This window comes from Hydra vulgaris, chromosome 07 (assembly GCF_038396675.1).
Source record: "Hydra vulgaris chromosome 07, alternate assembly HydraT2T_AEP".
In the NCBI taxonomy this organism is placed as follows: Eukaryota; Metazoa; Cnidaria; class Hydrozoa; order Anthoathecata; family Hydridae; genus Hydra; species Hydra vulgaris.
In genome coordinates this window covers 21,151,314-21,166,709 of record NC_088926.1, presented here as the reverse complement: position 1 = coordinate 21,166,709, position 15,396 = coordinate 21,151,314, and the positions used below count along the sequence as shown (strand labels likewise).

General features: G+C 28.3%; 1 long non-coding RNA gene across 1 annotated transcript; it reads right to left on the bottom strand.

The window, feature by feature from the left end:
* Window positions 1-7,067: 7,067 nt before the first annotated feature.
* On the bottom strand, window positions 7,068-12,980 carry LOC136082125 (uncharacterized). The gene is made up of 3 exons (XR_010639409.1): window positions 12,843-12,980; window positions 7,194-7,217; window positions 7,068-7,104 (listed from the first exon to the last, which is right to left on the bottom strand). It is a non-coding gene; the product is annotated as an uncharacterized LOC136082125 (long non-coding RNA).
* Window positions 12,981-15,396: the final 2,416 nt, after the last annotated feature.

The following is a 15,396-nucleotide window of genomic DNA, read 5'->3' as shown; positions in this document are numbered from 1 at the left end:
TAATGTTATATAACATATAAAAACACCTCATTTAACAACCAAGTGCACACTATATAAAATACATTTCATACTATTATAAAAGCACATTTGTAAATCAACTATATAACATATATCACCATATTAAAAAAATTACAAAACTAAAAATTTCTAATAAATACATATTCAGATACCTTAAAATAAAGTATGACACAACATTCTTTTGACAAAGTCCAGAAGAATTTTTTTTAATTTTTCTATAATACATATATAAAATTTTATTCTCCATTATTCTTTCTACAAAAAATAATCTTAATCTATAAATAAGAAAATGAACTGAACTTACTAAAAAAGCCATCAGCTCCTCTTAACTGCTCTAGAAAATAAAACAATACTTGCTTAAAATGTTCTAAAAAGACTAACGACAAAACTGAAACAGTTTACTAAATAAGAAACATTGTACTAAAAAAACTATTTTACCAGTCATTTTAGTTCTAACTTCTTCTAAAAAGTGAAAACAGGCTAAAAATAAAAATTAGAAAAATAAAAATTTGCTTGTTTGCTTGTTGACCTTACTCGAGAGACCGCATGGAACATATATCCGCGCATAAAAAAGTCGAGAAGCTACTTGAAAACTAAGAATTAGTGTATTTTACAGAATACAGAACCGTAATTAACAATACGAACAACAGACGTAACTATGCGCACTAATAATATTCATTGCGCTATTAATATTTAGAGAGATTGGTTTTGGTGAAAAAGTGATTAGATCTACATGACTATACTGACTTTACATTAGTTTTAGTGAAAATAGGTCTCTTGTGCACAAATATTATTTTTATAATAAACAAAAATCGATTTTGGGATGTGCTGTTGTAGTTTTATTCCCTTCATATATTTAAGATTGTGATTTTATTATTAACTGTAATTAATTACTAACTGTGCAGAAAAGGAATTTCCATGCATTTTATATCCAAGTTTTGTGCATTTAGTGAATACTTACTTTATCTTTTGAAAAAGGCAGACACTCTTCCCATGATGGCATTCTTCTCATGATGGCATACTGACGAGTTGAGTATGTTGCAATATTGACGAGTTGAAAAAACCTTTTTTTATATAAGAAAAACTTATTTTTAAGTAAAGTAAAAAAACTCCAAAAGTTTTTTTTTGGTCCAAAAATATATCATATGCGCATGCGCGAAACTTTACAATGCTATTGTGTAGCATGAAATGGTATATTAGGATGGTTCCGAGTAACTTCTGGCTTTTCTGAGATAAGACTCTAAAGTTAAATGAAATCATTAAGTTTCCCTTGAACCTAACCAGTCCCATCCTCTCCTATGCCATTATAGGATTGACTATGATGGCACACTTGTGCTTTTTTTTTAAATAGGAATAACTTATACAAAAAAAAAAACAATTGATGAAAACTCCGATGGTTATAATTGTTCTACATGTAACAAGGAATGTATCAAAAATTTTATTATTGGTCTTCAGGATACTGAATAATGGAGCTTCAAAGTTAAGTATGCAATCAAAGGCGCCTTTTCCCTAATGGTTTAAAATATATAATAACAATAATGAATTATTATTTTCTAAATGAAATATTGCGTAGACTTTGAACTGACAGTTCAGTTCAGTTCTGACAGACACTTTTAAAGTACTGAAATAAAAGAAAATTAAAATTAGAAAAAAATACAAATGTCTAATATACATTAAGAAAATAAAACTTAAAAATTAAAGTGTTTCCACTGTAAATAACCGATGGAGCTTATACCCAAAAATTATGAAAATATTTTTTCATAATTTTTAGATATAATAAAAAAATATAATTAACTGAAGTTTGTAAAGTTTCACTAGAAAAACCTTCGAAAAGCAATCCCTTAATACTTAATTGAAATTCTAAAGTTGTCTGTAAAGATACCAACACCTGACATGAAATATTATTTCAACAAAACTGAACTGGATTATGACCTGTTAATGTCGTTCTTATTAAATTTTAAACTGGATTGTACTTCTTGTATTAAATTTATAAATTGTATTAAAAATACTGTTTGTATCCTACTTTTCGGAATATCTTTTTAAGTTTTGGTAAAAAGCCACGGTAAAGACTGTAGGAAAAATAATGCACTTGAATGTAATTTTATTTTTATTTTATCTTTGTTGAGACTGATGCGCAATATTCCTCTTTTACGTTTTAAATTATATCAATTTTCGATTGGCATTAACTAAACTTTTATGCGCATACACGCCCACATGATATACTGTGTTTATTTTCATTTAGCTAACTTTTAACTTGCTATAAACATTCAAAATCCTAACTAAAATTTCTCTGAACTAATACCTCATAAAATACTCAATGCATATTTTTGTTGTTCTTGTTGAAACGATTGCTTTTGTTTTTGTCTCCAATTAAGTTTTTAGGTTTGTTTGTTGTCTTCCTCGCATTTTTTTAATTAGTTCAAAAAACTGTGACTCAATTTAAGAACAGCGATTTTTTTTTTCCAAAGCGCCTTTGCAATTCGTTCTATTTGTCACACCAGCATCATTCGTTCTATTTGTCACAAAAGCATCATTATATTTACATGTGCAAACATGTCTTTATTATTAACAATAGTGTCATAAAAGCAAATGGAATGAATTAGACTTATTATAAACACAAACTAAAATGGACAACATGAAAAGATTGAAACTGATTTGAGGTGGTCGAGTTAATCAAATGGTGCAACGACAATATTTAGAGCAGTTGCTGAACCATCTTCAACAGTATTAATCAATTTTATTTCATGTCTGTCATGTCGTGTATAAAAGAAGTAGAAAATTTTGGTGCAAAGACGCGTCATGAAGGTGACATCGCTAAAATTTGACACTATTTTGCCATTAAGTGGCCATTTATACTAAATGATATAACATATGACAATTTTGTATCACATGCAAAAGATTATCTGAACTATTTCTGCAATACAAATTAAATGTGAAAGATTTTCATTTCAAATTGTTTTCAAAGTTAAAGTGACGAAAGTTAAAGTGACAAAATTGCGAAATTCGTCGAATGATCACTTGGATTTGTATATGTTGATGTCTGTCAAGAAAAGTCTATTTGATAGCCTTGAGTGTGATATAATCATTCAAGGATATGCATCTTTGTCCTCTGAATTTAAAAGACCGCATAAAAAATAGTTATTGCTAAACTTTGCACGTTACTCTGTGAATTTTTAGTTTGTTATAAATGGATTAGTTTGTGATTAATGATACGGCCTAATTTTTTGGAAATTTGTGGACTGGGTTGTTATAGTTTCTTCAAAATAAACTTGAGTAAATTTTCAAATATTTCAAACCTTCATTTTATTTGCAGACGTGACAAACCTATTTTGTTCTAATAAAAAAATTATAATTTTATTTGAAACAGTATTAAAAATGGCACATCCATTCAAAACTTTGTAATTCACTTCCTAAAATTAAAGTTTTAATTTTAAGTTAACGTGTGAAGTTTTTAAGAGTTCAGTATTTTAGTGTTACTAAAAATATTAGATGTTGCTAAATATTAAACTTATATTCATGATTTTTCTATGATCTAGTTTGGTATAAAATGTACATATATGCATATATAATATATGCATAACAGTTAAATATATATGCAATAATTAAATACAAGTTGATAACATCTTATAAAACATACATAATATCTTATAAAACGTTTAGCCTTATTTAGAAGACTTTATTCTTAGAGTCTTGTAAGCAGTAGTGAGACTGAGCCGCCATTAGGAGTGGGGTGACAAACTTTTTAAAGGCAAGACAGCAAATTGTTAGAAAATTTCAAATTATTTTTCAACGTTAAATATTTAATTAGAAAATGTTTGAGTCTTCAGAATATTGCTTGTTATCTACTTGATTATTTTTTCTGATAAAATTAGGATTTGATATTTATATAAGTAATACTTTCAACATTAATTAAAAATTTTGCTGATGTTTTGTGGTAATATATACAGTTCAGTTCCAATTGAGCTTAAATGGAATTTTTTTACTGACCTGTCCTGCACTTCAGATCAGGAAACTAATAAATATATATCACAGAACGTGTTTTTTTTTGAGTACCAGTTTACATATCAACAAGTAAAACTACTGTTTATTAAAAAATACAGAAAGGTATAACTTTTGTTCCAATTTGTATTTCGTAATAAAGTGAGTATTTCCTTCTATTCATAATTATTTAATTTTTAGTCCTATTTATTTAAAATGGGCAGATATGTGATATTTAGAGTTAATAGAGTTAGTAAAGTTTATTATTTTTTTATAGCTATATAATAAGATTGTAGTAAATGCTGGCACAGACAGTGAATGTGTTATCAATCCAGTGAATGGGTTTTCAGGCACTCTATGAAAGATGAAGCGATCGATTTAAAACTTTAAAATTTTTTACTGAGGTTGATTTTATTATCTTTCGGCAGAGAGTTCCGTAAATTTTCTGCTCTATTAAAGAAGAAACTTTCCGGTATTTAAAACAGCATCCTCTCATCTGATTGTTCAAAAAACGAAAGCGCTGTTACATCGGTTGATCTAATTTGTATTGAAATCTAACTATTAGTTAAAGATTTCCAAATTGTTATTGTATTTGAACATGATATAATTTACCTAAAAATAGCAAACATAAATACAAAAAGATTTTTTGAAACTTTGTCGGCAGTATTTTAAGTTTGCTAATCTGTTTAAGAAGGACATACCGGGTGTCTTTAACATAATTGTAACAAGCTTGTATTTTAATTTATATTGTTTAATGATTCAGCACAATTCAGAGGTTTTCTAGAAAAGTTAGTTCTAGCACCTAATCAGGTAAGGTAGATGTTGAATTGTAACGCAATTTTGTACTTGTTCTATCATTGCAATATCTTGGCGGAGGTAAGGAGCATGTATGCTAAACTTAAGGTGCGGTCAAATGTATAGCATATAAAGTATCTGCGATAGTTTTGTACTTCCAAATATTTAAAGAATCATATTAGCTATCTTGCAACAGAATCTATTTGCGATTTCAATTTGAGATTATTCAATACGATTAATTCTAGATTATGTTCAATAGTCAAGGTCTTGAGTTCGCGGATGTTACCATGTTAGTGTAGCATGTTTTAAATATTGATGCTACGATCTTCGTATAGCACCTTGCATTCAATTAAGTTAAAGAAAATTAGCCAATTTTGTGTCCATAAATTATGTAAAGCAAAGTATATTTAAAAAACAGAAGTAAGAGATATTAGGTACTTTTTTTTAAATTTGAGTTTATGCCAAACAATTGATAATGTTTTTGATAAAAAAAAATTTGTTCCAATTGTCAGATTAGTATTTTTATAATTTAATTAATGATATTTTTATGATCTAATTTAAAGTGCCCTTATTACCAAGTGGTGTGGGTAATATGAGCACTTTTGCTACTTTTTTAAAACCTCTGTGTTTTTAATAAAAAATTTTGGGTGTACAAATATTTAGTGAATCATGAATAGAGATTCCTAAAAATTGATTACTCGCAAAAATTTTGGATCCAGCATAGTTATATATGAAAATATTCCAATTTCCGCTTAAAATGCTCATCATAATCTACCCTACACTTACTGTAGGAGAGCATAAGTTATTTACAAAAGATAAAATTTATGTATATATATAAATATATATATATATATATATATATATATATATATATATATATATATATATATATATATATATATATATATATATATACACACACACACACACACACATACACACTGTACACAAAAAAAATACAAAATTTTCAAAAAACACATATATACATATATACATAAAAACTTTCATGTCTACAAATAACATTATTTTAATTGTAGACATGAAAGTTTTCAGTTTTCCCGCCGAACCTTCGACCCCTGTGTGAGGGGTGTTGACCTGGGTGTTCAGTCCCCCCATATTGAAACCACCTGAATCTGAAATGACCGATGAGTCAAAGGTCCGGGCTTCTTTTTCCGAGAGACTTTATAATCTTCATACGTAAGTTCTAAAGATAAAAATTAAAATTGATATATTTTTTTAAACCGATTTTTAAAATTTTAATTTTAAATGATGGAGCAAAATTATAATTAAAAAATGTATTACTTATAATCAAGCAAATATTATAGCAATTGAGAACTTATAATTACCGTTTGGTGTTTTATCTAAAAAAAACATAGATTTAAATGTTCTTCTTGCTTGCTAAAAGATAAATAAAAACACGTACATAACACATTTTAAATGAAATTTTACCTTTGCTAGATGGAAAAATATTGTAAATATATGAGCATTTGAATTTTTTTTACATAGGTACATGTATATATGTACATAACATAAGTACATTTGCATAAGAAAAATTTTTAAAAATTGTGAAAAACGACTTTATCAAAATATTAATAGTTTATACTAAATTACAAACTAAATTAAGAACAGTATGCCTAACTTACTGAATCGCCTTTGAAGGAGAACTAAAAAAAAAAAAATAAACAAAAAAAAAATTAAAAAAGAAACTTAAATAATAGTATATATATATATATATATATATATATATATATATATATATATATATATATATATATATATATATATATATATATATATATATATATATATATGTATATATATATATATATATATATATATATATATATATATATATATATATATATATATATATATATATATATATATATATGATATATATATATATATATATATATATATATATATATATATATATATATATATATATATATATATATATATATATATTAGTATAAACACTTATCTAATTTTTTCTTACTTCTACCCAGTGTTTCGCCATCAGTAGGTTCATCAGGAAGAATTCTTCCTGATGAACCTACTGATGGTGAAACACTGGAGAAAGAAAAAATTAAATAAGTGTTTTTATCAATTTGTTGCTCTGTTCTTTAGGAACATTGACACACTAACATAATTTATATATACAATATATTCTTGCTTACCAAGCTGTTGCTTCAGATCTAATAGAAAAAACATTTTTAATTTAATTTTTAAAAAAAAAGTGAAAAAGAAAATCTAGATAATAAAATCAAACTTACTTATTACTTCATTGCTTACTGAGTTCTATCTGTCTGTCTAAAAATAAAAATTGAGATAAAATTATATACAATAAAATTGCTAATGCTACATTCGTACTCAAATAAAATCTAAATAATAAAACTTACTTAAGTCGCTGTCAGCTTGCCTGTCTAAAAAAAAATTTTATTCTCATTAATCCTAATCTATAATCTATAAATAAACTTAGTAATATAAACTATAAATAAACTACTATATACTATATAAACTAATATAAACTATAAATAAACTAATATAACTATGTTACCAATATAAACTATAAATAAACTACTATACACTATATGCTTACTAAAAAGGCCTTCAGCTCCTTCCAACTGCTCTAAAAAATGAAACAATACTTGCTTAAAATGATCTAAAAAGACTAAAGACAAAACGGAAACACTTCACTAAAAAAGAAACATCGTACTAAAAAAAACTATTTTACCAGTCATTTTTGTTTTAACTTCTTCTAAAAAAAAACAGAAAAATAAAAACAACGGACAACAAACAAATTTTAGTTTTTAAACAATGAACAACATCAATTCCACTTGAAACTAAAAATTTGTCAGCTCTAATCGGCTGGAAGACCTTGCTTGAAAGACCGCGTGGAGTAAAGAAACGCTTTTAGAAAAGTCTAGAAAGCTCTTTATTAAAAAAGAGAAACGACTTTAACACTATTAAATTACAGTATTCATATTTAGAAGATTAGATAAATTACAGTATTCATATTTAGATGGTACTAAAAAAGCTATTTTACCAGACATTTTATTTCTAACTTCTTCTAAAAAATAAAAACAGGCTATAAAAATTAGAAAAATAAAAACAACCAACAACAAACAAACGATTATTTAAATTTTTATTTTAAACAATGAGCAACATCAATTCTTCTTGAGAATAAAAGTACATCAGCTCTAATTCGCTAGCTGACCTTACTCGAAAACCGCATGGAAAATATAACGGCGCATAATAAAAGTCTTGAAACTACCTCAAATCTAAAAAATAGTGTATTTTACAGAATACAGAACCGTAAGTAACAATACGAAATTTGGCGAAACTATGCGTAACTATGCGCACTAATAATAATAATATTCATTAGCGTAAAAATATTTAGATAAGCAATTTTAGGCGATATATTACTACTGTAGTATTCTAAATAATAATAACATTAAATTACGTTAATGTTTAAAATACAAATATAAATGACACTGAAACCTAATGGAAATACTTACTAAATTTATCGTACAAAATCGAAACAAACTTATTGTACAAAATCAGGATTTTTTATTCCCTAGAAATAACCTAAATAATAAATGCCTTGTTTTAAAAGCAAGAAATTTTCCCTAAATTCCCTATTTTCAAGCAAACCGAGAAGTTCAAATTTTCCCTAGATTTTTGTAAATTTCTCTTTATCCTAGGCGGAAATAAATAAATAAATTATAAAATAAACTTTTATTTTGACCGCCTTGTGTACATTTTTTCTTCATTTTGCACCTATTTTTATGCGGCTGGTACCCTCGTCATTGTACCCAAAAAAAAATTTCAGTTACTCTGAAAATCCAAAAAAAAAAATTCAGTTACTCTGAAAATTTTATTCTGGGTACAATGACGGTTTTATAGCAGAATTATCAGGTTATACAGCTACTGGTAACATATATCCTAGTAAAACCTGCTTCATGTACTGCTGCCTTATAGAAAACGCTTTTTTAGGCAAAGGTTAGGAGAAGAAAAACAACTCTAAAACTCAGTTTAATGGTTCTGAGGCCGGCTGGCAGTCACGTTTCCCAAACTCTGCTCTAGCTTTCAGTGAGACTTATTCCATCAACGGCTGTAAAATATCAAAGTACTAACAGTACCATGTTGCGCATGGATGTTATCTATATTCGTACACTTGGTGTGCATTGTCGAGGCCACATTTGGAGCCCTTTGTTACGGCCTAGGGTTTAGTAATAGTAATGTGGCAGTTGCTTAGACTACCTATGCTTATAGTTAAGTTCTTTAACAAAATTAAAAATAAATAAAAGTACCGAAAACTATAACACAAAAAAACCGTCGTCATCACCAAGTTCTCTAAACCCGTAATTCACTAATATTCGTGGTCTCCAAAGTAACTTTCTTCTGTTGAGTCTTATCTCTTACAAAGTTCATCTGATCTACTAACTCTTTGTGAGACTAATTTAAGTTCGTCTGTCTAATCTTGCGAACCTAATATCAATGGTTATCTTCCTTTAGTTTGTTAAGACTGCAACTGCCACATGCTTGGCCTGGTTATTTACATTTGTAAAAATGCACCCATTTGTCGGGAAACTTGTCGGGGAATTTGTCGGGTTTGAATTCACTGGCTACTCTTGTATGTGCTTTTGTTTACCACCACTTCACCCTTTGAAATTTCACCCTATTGCATTTTTCTTTGTTCTATAGCAGATCCTTCATCTCAAATCTCAAGACTTCACTCTTTTTGATGTTATTTCTGATTAAATTGACCAAGCCCTATCTCTTTATCCATCAGCCAATATAGTTGTTTTAGGGTGACTTTAATCCTGATTAAACTGAATGGCTTGGTTCTGGTGTCAGTGATTCTGCAGGCGTCAAGACTCACAACTTTTGTCTTTCTTAATCTTTAACTCAAACAGTCAATTTTCCAAATTGCTTCCCAGAAGCAATTTGGAATTTTTTGTTTCTGATCCTAGTAATTGCTCAATTTCTCCACATTCACCATATTCATTAGCTGCTTCTGATCAAGGTTTGATCTCTGTAAAACTTGGGTCTTATTCTTTTTTATCATCAGAATTCCCCTATTATTGTACCTCTAACAACTACCTTAAAGGTGACTGGGACTTTTCCTGATTTATTTCATAATGGCCCTTGTATAGAAATCTTTCGCCTGCTTACAAGTGTGCTTCTTATATACCTTCTTAGATTTAGGCTGACAAGGAATCTTTTATTTCCTCTCGACGATTCTAAGTCAAGTCTCACTCTACTCCATGATTTTCCACAAATTGTGCTGCTGCAATTTCCAATGAAAACCATTACTTCCATATTTATCAGCAAAACAATCCTCCAGAAAACAGGCGTATGTTTACTATTGCCAGTAAGAAGGTCTGTAACTGTTGTCTGGTAGAAGGTTTGTCAAACGCAAAAGCCCGTTATACTTAGGCCATAAAACCACGTATTTTATCTCAAACATTACGCTCTTGTGACTTTTGGAGAATTTTGAACAGTTCCAATAATAAGGGCAAATATGTTATTCCAGCTTCTTTTTTGGTTCAGATTTTGTCTCTTCATCTAAAGACAAAGCTGAAATGTTTGCTAGGACTTTTCATCAATATTATCTCTTGATTCAAATAGTCGCGTTCTCCCTTATATAGCCGTCAAACAGGTTGAACCATTGCTTGAAATTCATATCACTCCAGCTAAATTAATCTAAAGTGATTTCCTGCTTAGACTCTTCTACAGCTTGCGGCCCGGACAACAAACTTGTTATAGTAATTGGAGCTGTCATAAATACGTTTTATACTATTTAACAAGTGCTTATCAGAGTCTTGTTTTTTAGTCTGATGGAAAGCGGCATCTGTTATCCCTATTTTCAAAAATTCTTGAGAGCGATTTGACTCGTCAAACTACCGTTCCATTAGTCTTCTTTCTATCATAAGCAAGGTTTTTGAATCTTTAATTAACAAATACTTAGTCTCTCATCTTGAATCAAATACTTTTATTAGAAGAGCTTTTATAATGTTTCTAAAGCTTCTGATAAAGTTTGGCATGCTGGTCCTTTCTTCTTACGGTGTACCAGATAACATCTTTAAGATAATTGAATCATTCTTTACCAAATGTAGTATAAAAGTTGTCACCGATGGACAACACTCTTCCTCATATCCTATTACTTCAGGGGCTGCTATTCTATTCTGTTATCATTGGCTCTATTCTCTTTTTAATTTACATTAACGATCCAGATATACTCACATCTAAGGTGGCATTGTTTGCTGATGATAAATTACCATTTATTCTTATCTTGATAAAAAGCCAACACTCTCTGATTGCTTGGAGGGGCATTTCTAACATAAGCAAAGTTTTTGAATCTTTAATTAACAAATACTTAGTCTCTCATCTTGAATCAAATAACTATTATTTCTATATAGAACTATATAGAACATTTAAGCTTGAAAAGGATCTCACTTTTGCCACAGCATGGGGCCCACAGTGGCTTGTTAATTTTAAATTAAAGAAAACCCAATTTTTTTCAGCTAATTGTTATCACAATAATTTGGATCTTCCGTTATTTATGAATGGTAATATACTCGGTGGGTCGCCTACCTTTCATCTTCTAGGATTAACTCTTACTTCCAATCTTTCTTAAAAATCATATGTCAAATCCAATGCAAAGTTAGCATCTGCTAAGGTTGCATCTCTTTATCGTACTCAACACTTTCTTACTCCGAATTCTATTCTTTATCTCTATAAATCTCAAATCCGTCCTTGTATGGAATACTGTTGCCATATCTGAAGCGGTTCTTTCAATGATTTATATTTCTTTTAAAGAAGGTGCAAAAACGCATGGTAAACATAGTTAGACCTGCTCTTGCAGCCAACCTCCAATCATTATCACTGGTATGAATATCCGCTGCGGTACGTTAAAAAGGATACTTTTTGAGAATTTCAAATCACCGTCTCAATGATTCTAAATTAAATGAAGCTATTTATTTTAAAGAAAGCTATATTAGTTATATTACGGTGAAAAGTTAGTACTTTCTTTAAAAACTGATTTTGCTTAAATAACCAGTTAATGCAAATGTATTGGTAATAATAATATACATAATCGTAAATCCTTCGTATTTGTCTCGAAGTAAAATTAAAGTTGAGTACAAACATACATATGGTAGTTTATAAAGATACAAAATAAGAAAAAAAATGGCCTAAAAGATGCTGTGCTACATGGTTTAATTTCTGAAAAATTCATTGCTGATTCCTTAACTCATTATTGCGCTAGAGGAGAAGGTATTTATAAGGCTAACAACTAATACCTCTTAAAAAGTTCACCAATAGAACAAGTAAGTCTAGTCACTAGTGGAACATATTTAGCCATAAACGCCTGAAAAAAAGAAGTAATTAATTATATTAGAAAAAGTGTTAGTGTAATAGTTATATTACTTTGAAGTTCATTGTTAAAGCATGTGATTAAGAGAAGAAAGTAAGAAAAGAATATCTTACTAATAAACCTATTTTTTGCTTGTTTTGTGTTTATTTTAGAACTCAGACAATATCATGACCAAATTATACATATTTTGTAATTATTATAACTTGCAGCCAGAGCAAAAATCAAGTATGATGCGGTTTCTCGTTTTAACTTTAGTTTATACGGTATAATAAAGTTATTGTACTTATCCTTATTATAATATGATTGTTTTCGTTGTTTGTTACAATACTGCTGCTTGTTGTTGTATTTTATGTATAATAAATTGAGGAATTTTGTAATATTATGTTATTGGTATATCACATTATACTTACCACAATGATGATAAGGTTTATGTAAAAGTAATCATTTATAATTTAAAATATAATTTCAAAATTTTTTGAAAAAAGTATGAGAATTTCTTACACCGATAAGAAATTAAACGATTAAACTACTTAAAGTCATTCCAGCCAGAATTCCAATTTTTCCGCCTAATTTATCCATTTATTAAACCAGTTTATTACTTAAACACATAAAAATTTATTTCTGGTATTTGGTTCTGGTAAGATTTGGTTAAAAGTGTAATACATACCATTTTCATGTATTAAATTTACTTTGCGTTTCAACCGTTCAAATCAAACATAAACCAACTTAAAACTAAAGCATGAGACTGCACTGTATCAGTTAAGTAAAACTAAACAAAAATTAAGCATAAAAAAATAATATTTTGAATAAACCGTATAAAGTAAATTAAAAATAAAACGAATATTTTCATAAAGCCATGTAAATTAAACTTAATTATGTATAAGCTTGCTGTAAAACAAACATTGCTCTACACTTTAAACACTAAATATAAATATAAACAAAAGCTAGAACGAATTATATCAAAAAACTGTATAAAGTTAAAATAAATCACATCCGTTAGAGAAAAGAGAAGGATGTCCATTTTGCCAAAAATGAGAAATTTGGACAGTATAAAATAAAAATTAGCTTTTTAAATAATACAAAACTATAAATATACAAACAATTACTTATGGACGTCAATTTCCATACGTATGCATTCGTATGGAAATTGACGTCCATAAGAAGTCCGCAGGAAGTCCAAGTTTTCAAACAATTTAAAACCGTTCGGTTTTATATTGTTTGAAAATTGACTTCCGCGTTTACGTACTTTTATAATAGTACGTAAACACGGAAGTCAATTTCTATATATAGAAAAAAAAAAAAAATTCCTTTTATTATTGAAGTTTGAACTATAGTGTCCTGTATTTAAAAAACCAAAAAGATGTTTTGATTTTCCATAAACCATTGTGGTTTAACTATTTCAACGAGCTTAAAAAAAACAACAACTTATGTTTATAGCGTTTTTATAAAATTTTGCTAATCTTCTGGTAACATTAACTTTATAATAATAGGTACGTGCCATGAAAATTTTAAATTAATTAAGTTCTCGGTTGTTATATATCATTAGAAAGAGCTTTGATTCAATCTTGTAAAAGTGAAAAAATTATCAAAATTGAACAATTCCATAAAAAGTTATGTCGTTTTTAGTACCGTTTTTTCGATATATGGATTTGTTGAAGAAACTGTGGTCAAAAAAATGTTTTTATGAACTAAAAGTTTAATAACTTTGTCAATTCTTATCTAAATGCTTATAACTTGGTATTAAAAGATAGATGTAATAGTAGCCTGCAAATTTATATAGGTACTTAGTAACCGGGCGTGTCCAAGGGGCTAGAGGGGGCAACCAACCGCCACTTTTACCATCAAAAAATGAAATTTTTATTCATAAAAGATCAATTTTTCAATAAATTTATTAATTTTTATATGCAATAAATTGCTATAATTTCCTTGTAGACTACCACCAAATAGGAGAGGTTCATTTTTGAGATAGGGTGTATGTGGGGTAATGATTTAAAACACCCTATTAATAAAAACGATTCATTATAAATATTTTGATTCTTATTAAAAAACCCTATCTCAAAAGGTTTTTTTTAAAAATTATCAAAATAAAATTTATTATTTACAACATTACAACAAACAAAGCTGCACACTCATTGATTCGGGGGAAAGGGGTGTGTCTACACCCCCTCCAACCTAAAAAAACATAAAATGTTTTATATAAAATTTTGTTTAAAAACGAAAAAGAAAAAAAGCAATTACTTTAAATAATATATTGAAATACAAAACACATTACCACCTTACAAATTGGACTTTTCATACGGAGAGCCGGGTGTCCCCCGCAGACCATATTTTTTTGTCTGTTTTAAAATAATATTTGAATTAATTTGAGTCTTGGCTTTTAGTTAATAATTAATATATTAAATTCCAATAATGAAACTAAATATAAATCATTGTTAACAATAGACACGACATGAACGTAAGCCAGAGCTGTCTATCAAAAAAATTGCGAGTTCCACTACTTGCTGTACATTTATTTTGCAAATTCCACTACTTCCTTTACATTTCTTTTGCAAGTTCCACTACTCGCTGTACATTTATTTTGCAAATTCCACTAATCGCTATACATTGATTTTACAAAATCCACTGTTTCCTGTACACTGCTTTTGCAAGTTCCACTAATTGATGTACATTTATTATGCAGGTTCCAGTACTTGCTGTACATTTATTTTGGATGTTCCGCTTGTTGAAAATTCTGAATGCTCAAAATATGAAATTGATATGACCCAGATTAGCAATATTTAACCAATTTATGCGTTGCGTTGCATACTTTGCTATCGTACAATTAATATGCTCACATACAGCAATTAATTTGAATTACGAAAATATTAACTCACCTGATACAATATCAGCAACCAACCGTATTTTATTTATGCAATAATCAAAAGCTTCAGAATCAGTTTCATCTTTAGACCAGTATGATATAGAGTAAATGATATCTGTTTGCGTTTTTTAAAATTTTTCAACTCTGCCATCATACATGTTTGTCATTCTTGATTCAGTATCATACCATTGATGGCAGAGATTTCTGCCAACAATTCTGTCTAACATAACATCATTTAAATCAGCAACTTGCTTTGTTGACAAGTTTTTATGTAAATTTAAAATTTCACTTGTAGTAAATATAGATAAATGTCGCTCTAAATTTCGTTTTTCTTTTTCATCAATTTTTTTTGCGTTTTTCA